The following is a 6000-nucleotide window of genomic DNA, read 5'->3' as shown; positions in this document are numbered from 1 at the left end:
AGCGCAGCATTCCCAAAGCATCGCTTGCACACTTACCGAAGAAAGGAGTCCAATTTTCCACGGCTTTCTTTGGAGCTGGACACGTAGAAAAGAGACAGCTGCTTTCATACAGCACAGAATCCCTACGACACGAGCACCGGGCATGACAGAGCCAACCAAATGCTGACTTTTTGAGGGGAGCAAGAAAGAAAGGCTTATAATGACTTTTCAAGCGCATTTCCCCCAGTACGACACAGTGTGAATCTCTCTCTTAGAAAAAGATGGCAAGACTGCATTTGCAACAGATAAGCTCGGCAGACATGCTTTTCAGTTTTCATAACAGAAATGACACAGAAAACAAGATTTCACCGTGGCTCCTGTCTTTCTTCCTTAAAACATCCACTGTCGAGAGTTTGGCCAAAATAAGTAACATTACAAATCCCAGCAAATGCAACGTCACCACGTTTTTCCCTTGCTTGACTGGTGGAAACTCTGACTCAATATCCCCTCAAATGTTTTTCCAGTTTTTAAAGCTGTGATAAAATACACACAACACAAAATTTGCTCTCTTAACTATTTTCCATTGTGCCGTTCAGTGGTCTAAAATCCATTTTAATGGTGTGCAACCCTCACCACCATCCATCTCCAGACTTTCCGTCTCATAAAACTGAAACTGTCCCCATTAAACAATAACTCGCCATCCCCCACCCCCAGGCGCTGGCAGCCACCCTTCTACTTTCTGTCCCTATGGTTCTAAGTAGACTAAGCACCTCATGTAAATGAAATCCTTCCTCGCTGGCCTTTTTAGGGCTGACATTTCTTGTAGCATAACGTTCTCAAGGTTCATCTATGTGGTAGCATATTTCCGAATTTCCTTCCTTTTTAAGCTGAATAATATCCCATGGTGTGTATAGACCACAGTTTCTTTAGTCATTTATCTGTCAGTGGATGCTTCAATTGTGTCCACGTTTTAGCTATTGTAAATAATACTGCTGTGAGCATGGCTGTATATCCTTATAATGCGAAATTTTCATGCGTGAAAAGGACTGAAGCTTTGACATAGGCTATAATACAAATGAGCCTTGAAACCTTTATGCTAAAAGGAAGAAGTCAGAAACAAAAAGCCACATATTAGATGATTCCATTTATAAGAATTGTTCATGCAGCTAGAGATTCTCATCCTAAGTGAAGTCAGAAAGAGGAAGACAAATACCAGATGATATCACTTACATGTGGAATTGAAAACACAGCACAAATGACCCTCTCTACAAAAGGGAAACAGACTCACGGACATAGAAAACAGACCTGTGGTTGCCAAGGGGGAGGAGGAGGGAGTGGGATGGACGGGGAGTTTGGGGTCAGTAGATGCAAACTATTCCGTTTAGAAGGATAAGCAATGAGGTCCTGCTGTCCAGCACAGGGAACGAGACCCAGTCTCTTGGGATAGAACGTGATGGAAGATGACATGAGAAAAGGGACACACACACACACACACACACACACACACACACACATATGATTGGGTCACTTTGTACAGCCGAAATTGGCACAACATTGTACACCAACTATATTTTAATAAAAAAAGGAAAAAAAATGTTCAAACGAGGCAATTCACAGAGACAGAAAGATGGGGGGCAGGGGGCTGCCAGGGAGGGACGATGGGGAATGACTGCCAAGAGGTACAGAGTTTCTTTGCGGGGGGGCGATGAAAACGTCCCACAATTAGATGGAGGTGATGGTTGCCCGACTTTATGACTACCCTTAAAACCACTGACTTGGACACTTGAAACAGGTGACTCTCATGCAATGGTTATTGTAGCTCAAATTGAAGAAGAAGAAAAAAAGGAAAAGCAGCCATCGCGGCATCTGTCAGCGCCACGCCCGCTCACACGGGCTGGGGAAGCTGTCCTGGCGGAGTGGGACCAGGGGAGAGGAAAACAGGGCCGGCCGTGCTGGGCTACACTGCGGGCGGCGCTCAAAGCTGCGTCTCTGGGAGAGAGAAGACCAGAAGGCAGGAGGGGTCCAGGCGCCGGCGGGACCTGGAACACGGGGGGGTCGGAGCAGCAGGTAAGCAGCACCCACACCAGCAGATCCGACAACCCACGCCCAGGGGAAAGGCCACGAGACGGGCCTGAGCCAACGGAGGATCCCTCGCACCCGCAATAAGTAGATTCCTGAAATGTGGAAAATCAATCCCGGCATCTCGCTTGCAGTGTGTTTAGCAGAGCTGACGGCTTAAAGGGAATCCTATCAGGGAAGAGGTGGTGTTATAAGCCAGAGCCAGCTATGGTCTTCCTGTTGGATGAAACTAATTTTTTTTTTTTTTTTTTGGTCTTTTTAGGGCCGCACCTGCAGCATATGGAAGTTCCCAGGCTATGGGTCGAATCAGAGCTATAGCTGCCAGCCTACACCACAGCCACTGCAAACTCAGGATCCAAGCCCCGTCTGCGACCTCCACCACAGCTCACGGCAATGCCAGATCCTTAACCCAGGGAGCGAGGCCATGGATCGAACCTGCGTCCTCCTGGGTACTAGTCAGATTTGTTTCTGCTGAGCCACAACAGGAACTCCAAAACTTTTTATTATAGGGTTTAAGGTCTAGCCAGTTCCTCCAGGTTCAGTCACTGGAAGCAATGAACAGGTGTCAATTACACACCGAGCACAAGACACCGAGCCTGTTCATCCCTTCACTCCAAATCCATCACCCCAGAGCAGGTGGCCTTTCAGTGCTCAGTCATGGCCCGGCGATGCTGGCGGCCGGACGTCTCCCCATCCTCCTGAAGGATGGTTCCAGACCAGAAGCCTCGGCCTCACCTGGAACCCTTGAGAACTGCAGAATCTCAATTCTCACGCGGAGCTGCTGAGTCTGAGTCTTACTGTGGACAGTAAAGTTTGAGAAGCTTAAACATCTAGATTTCTGCAGCGATAATAATAATAATAAAGCCTTGATTTCCCATGTATCCCAATGCCTAGGTTATAACCACGGGCAGTGCTCTGGGGTGACACCAAGCCTTCGCAGATGAAAACCTAGCAGCCGTCTTTCTGCTACAGGCAAAACCAGGTCTCAAATGAACGGCTGCCCAGATTCCTGATTTGTGAAACCCTAACGTTGATTAAGTACTAGTTAAGTGCCAGGTTTGGGGTAGGGACTTTCTCACACATTAATAGCTTTGCCTCTTCCCCAGCCAAACCCGCTGCGCAGGCTGCTCTGGTGACCCATTTCCAGACGGCTGCAGGTCCGTGAACACACAGCAGTGCTTAGGGGGCCTAATGGTACATGTAGCCATTGAAGAGCAGGAGAAAAGAAAATTCAATTCAACTAACAGGTGATTATCCTTCACAATTGAAATCTTTCCCTTAAAACCCACCTAATTGGAATTTATCAGTCGCATCCTGCAGTTTGGAGGCGTCGGCTGTGATCTTCTCCCAGAAGGTAATCAGGATACGCGTGTCTGGTATTTCTAATGAGACCAAGAAATGCATTCTCCTTACTGTCTTTAGGGACAAACCTCACCCCTATTTTCTGACCCACTGAAGTTAACATTTACGAGGGGGATTCTTTCAGGGCACCCCCCTCTCCCTCGCTTCCTCAGTCCAAGAGCTGGGCTAAGCTGAGCAGAACAATCCAGAAACGGAAACCTATTCTCATCAGCGGTGTCATTAGCAAGCTGGCTTTTAGAGCCGATCCCTTTGGGTTACTAAGCTAGAGAAATTGTTGTGGCAAAATAAGGAGAAGCCACACAACTGCAAATCCCTGAGCCCGAGGGGAGTGTGCGCCCCCTTCAGGTCCCCACCATCGACCCGACAGGAGGAGGGGGACGATTTCAGGCAATCAGACAAGGGCACTTGGAGGTCCCCAAGCTCCAGTGCCCGAGACACGGAAGAGCCCTCCCAGGGAGAAGATCCCACTTGCCATGTGCCCTCAGCCAAGTCACTCCATCTTGAGGCTCCAAAGGCCCTGGCACCTGTCAGGGCTCAGGGGTCACAGGGACAGTTAACTAAGCACCTGCCCAGTGCCAGGCACTGTGCTAAGCTTCCAGAAACCTCCAGAACCACCGTGAAGAACATGCGCATTCTCGGATGTCAAGAGTCCATCAGCATCGCAGGGACACCCCGCCCCCAGACATGGCTGAGTATGTCCCCAAATATCACATGAACAGCACTCATTGTCTATCTGAAATTCCCATTTATCCGATGTCCTATACCTTCTGTGGCGGGTCTGGGGTGGGGCTTGAGAGTCTGTTCTTCCAGCAAGTTCCTGGGGGAGGATGCTGCCGCCGGCCTGAGAACCACCCAGGAAGGGAAGGGCACTGTCCCTTGTTACAGGTGAGTAAATGGGCGTGGAGAGGTTCAGCAGCTTGTTCAGGGCCTCACAGCCCCGCTCCTGACCTGCCCATGAACCGGGCACCCAGTAAGCAGAGGAACAGCAGCCTCCCCTTGCCGCTGTCTCCTTACACGTTTGTCCCCCCTAAATCCCTTCTCCACACAAAGCCAGCATGACTGTTTTAAAAGTGAAGTTGAGGTAGCTCCCATTGTGGCTCCATGGGTTAGGTACCGACTAGTATCCATGAGGATGCAGGTTCAATCCCTGGCCTCACTCTGTGGGTTAAGGATCCAGTGTTGCTGTGAGCTGTGGTATAGGTCACAGACACAGCTCGGATCCCATGTGGCTGTGGCTGTGGTGTAGGCTGGCAGCTACATCTCTGATTTGACCCCTAGTTTGGGAACCTCCTTATGCTGCAGGTGCAGCCCTAAAAAAAAAAAAAAAAATCGAAGTTGAATCGCATCACTCCTCTGCTCAGAACCCTGCAATGGCTCCCATCTTCCTCAGGGTAAAATCCACTCGTGGGCTGTGGCCTGGGGGCCACCGGATCTGGCTCTGGCTTCCTCTCCGATTGTATTTCCTGACCACCTCCCCTGCCTGGTTCCCTCTTCTTCAGACTTCTTGCCAATTTTTGGATGCTGCAGGCTCCTGCCTCAACTGCTCAGGACCTTTGCACATGCTGTTTGCTCTGCTTGAAGGCTCTTTCTCCGCGTACCCCCCTCACTCTCTCGTTTCCTTCAGGTCTCTGCTGCGACTTCACTTTATCGGAACCACCCCCAGACCTCCCACCTAAGACGGCAGCGGCTTCTTCACTCTCTGTCCCTGGTCCTGACTTAACCTTTCTCTGTATGTGTGGTATGCCCTTAACTCTATACCTGTGTGTCGTGTATCTTGCGGGTCTTCATGCGCGAAAAAGGAAGCTCCATGAACGCAAGTCATTCGTGTTGATCACTGCCTAGCACATGCCTGGCATGGAGTGGGTCCTTGAGGAAAAATATTAAAAATAGTAAATGAATGAATAGACTGCGTCCGTCCCATTGTCACCCAATGAGACATGCCAACCTGTTATACAAAGGTAGGCTTTTTTTTTTCTTTTTCCTTTTTTTTTTTTTTGGCCGGGGGCGGGGGGGGGGTGCCTGCACCTGCCACATCTGGAAGTTCCCAGGCTAGGGGTCGAATCAGATCTGTGTCTGCAACCTACACCACAGCTCACAGCAACGCCAGATCCCTAACCCATTGAGTGAGGCCAGGGATCAACCCCACGGCCTCATGGATACTAGTTGGGTTTGTGAACCAATGAGCCATGACAGGAACTCCAGAGTTAGACTTTTTAAGATGCAAAATTATCGTTCAAGGAGCTGTCAGAAATGTCTGAACAGATTCACTAATCACCATGTCAACTTGGCTTTGGCAAATAAACAGAACTGAAATATTTAGTGGCACACAGAGTACCTCCCAGCCCCACTTACAAAAAGCCGCCTTCTTGCTTTGCTACAGGCTTGCTCAGGACTTAACGTGTTAACGCCCAGGGGCTGTTCCCTAGCAGCAACACAACATACAAGCAGAGGCTGGAATTAAAACCTCTCTCCTTTTCTGTAGCCAAATGGTAGTTCTAATTATAGCCTTCAGACTGGCATGCATATTTATTTACTCATCTCTAGTCTTGGCTTATAATTAAGCGTTAGTGCCTTCTACCT

Source organism: Sus scrofa, chromosome 3 (genome assembly GCF_000003025.6).
Source record: "Sus scrofa isolate TJ Tabasco breed Duroc chromosome 3, Sscrofa11.1, whole genome shotgun sequence".
Lineage (NCBI taxonomy): Eukaryota > Metazoa > Chordata > Mammalia > Artiodactyla > Suidae > Sus > Sus scrofa.
Note: the sequence above shows the minus strand (reverse complement) of the source record.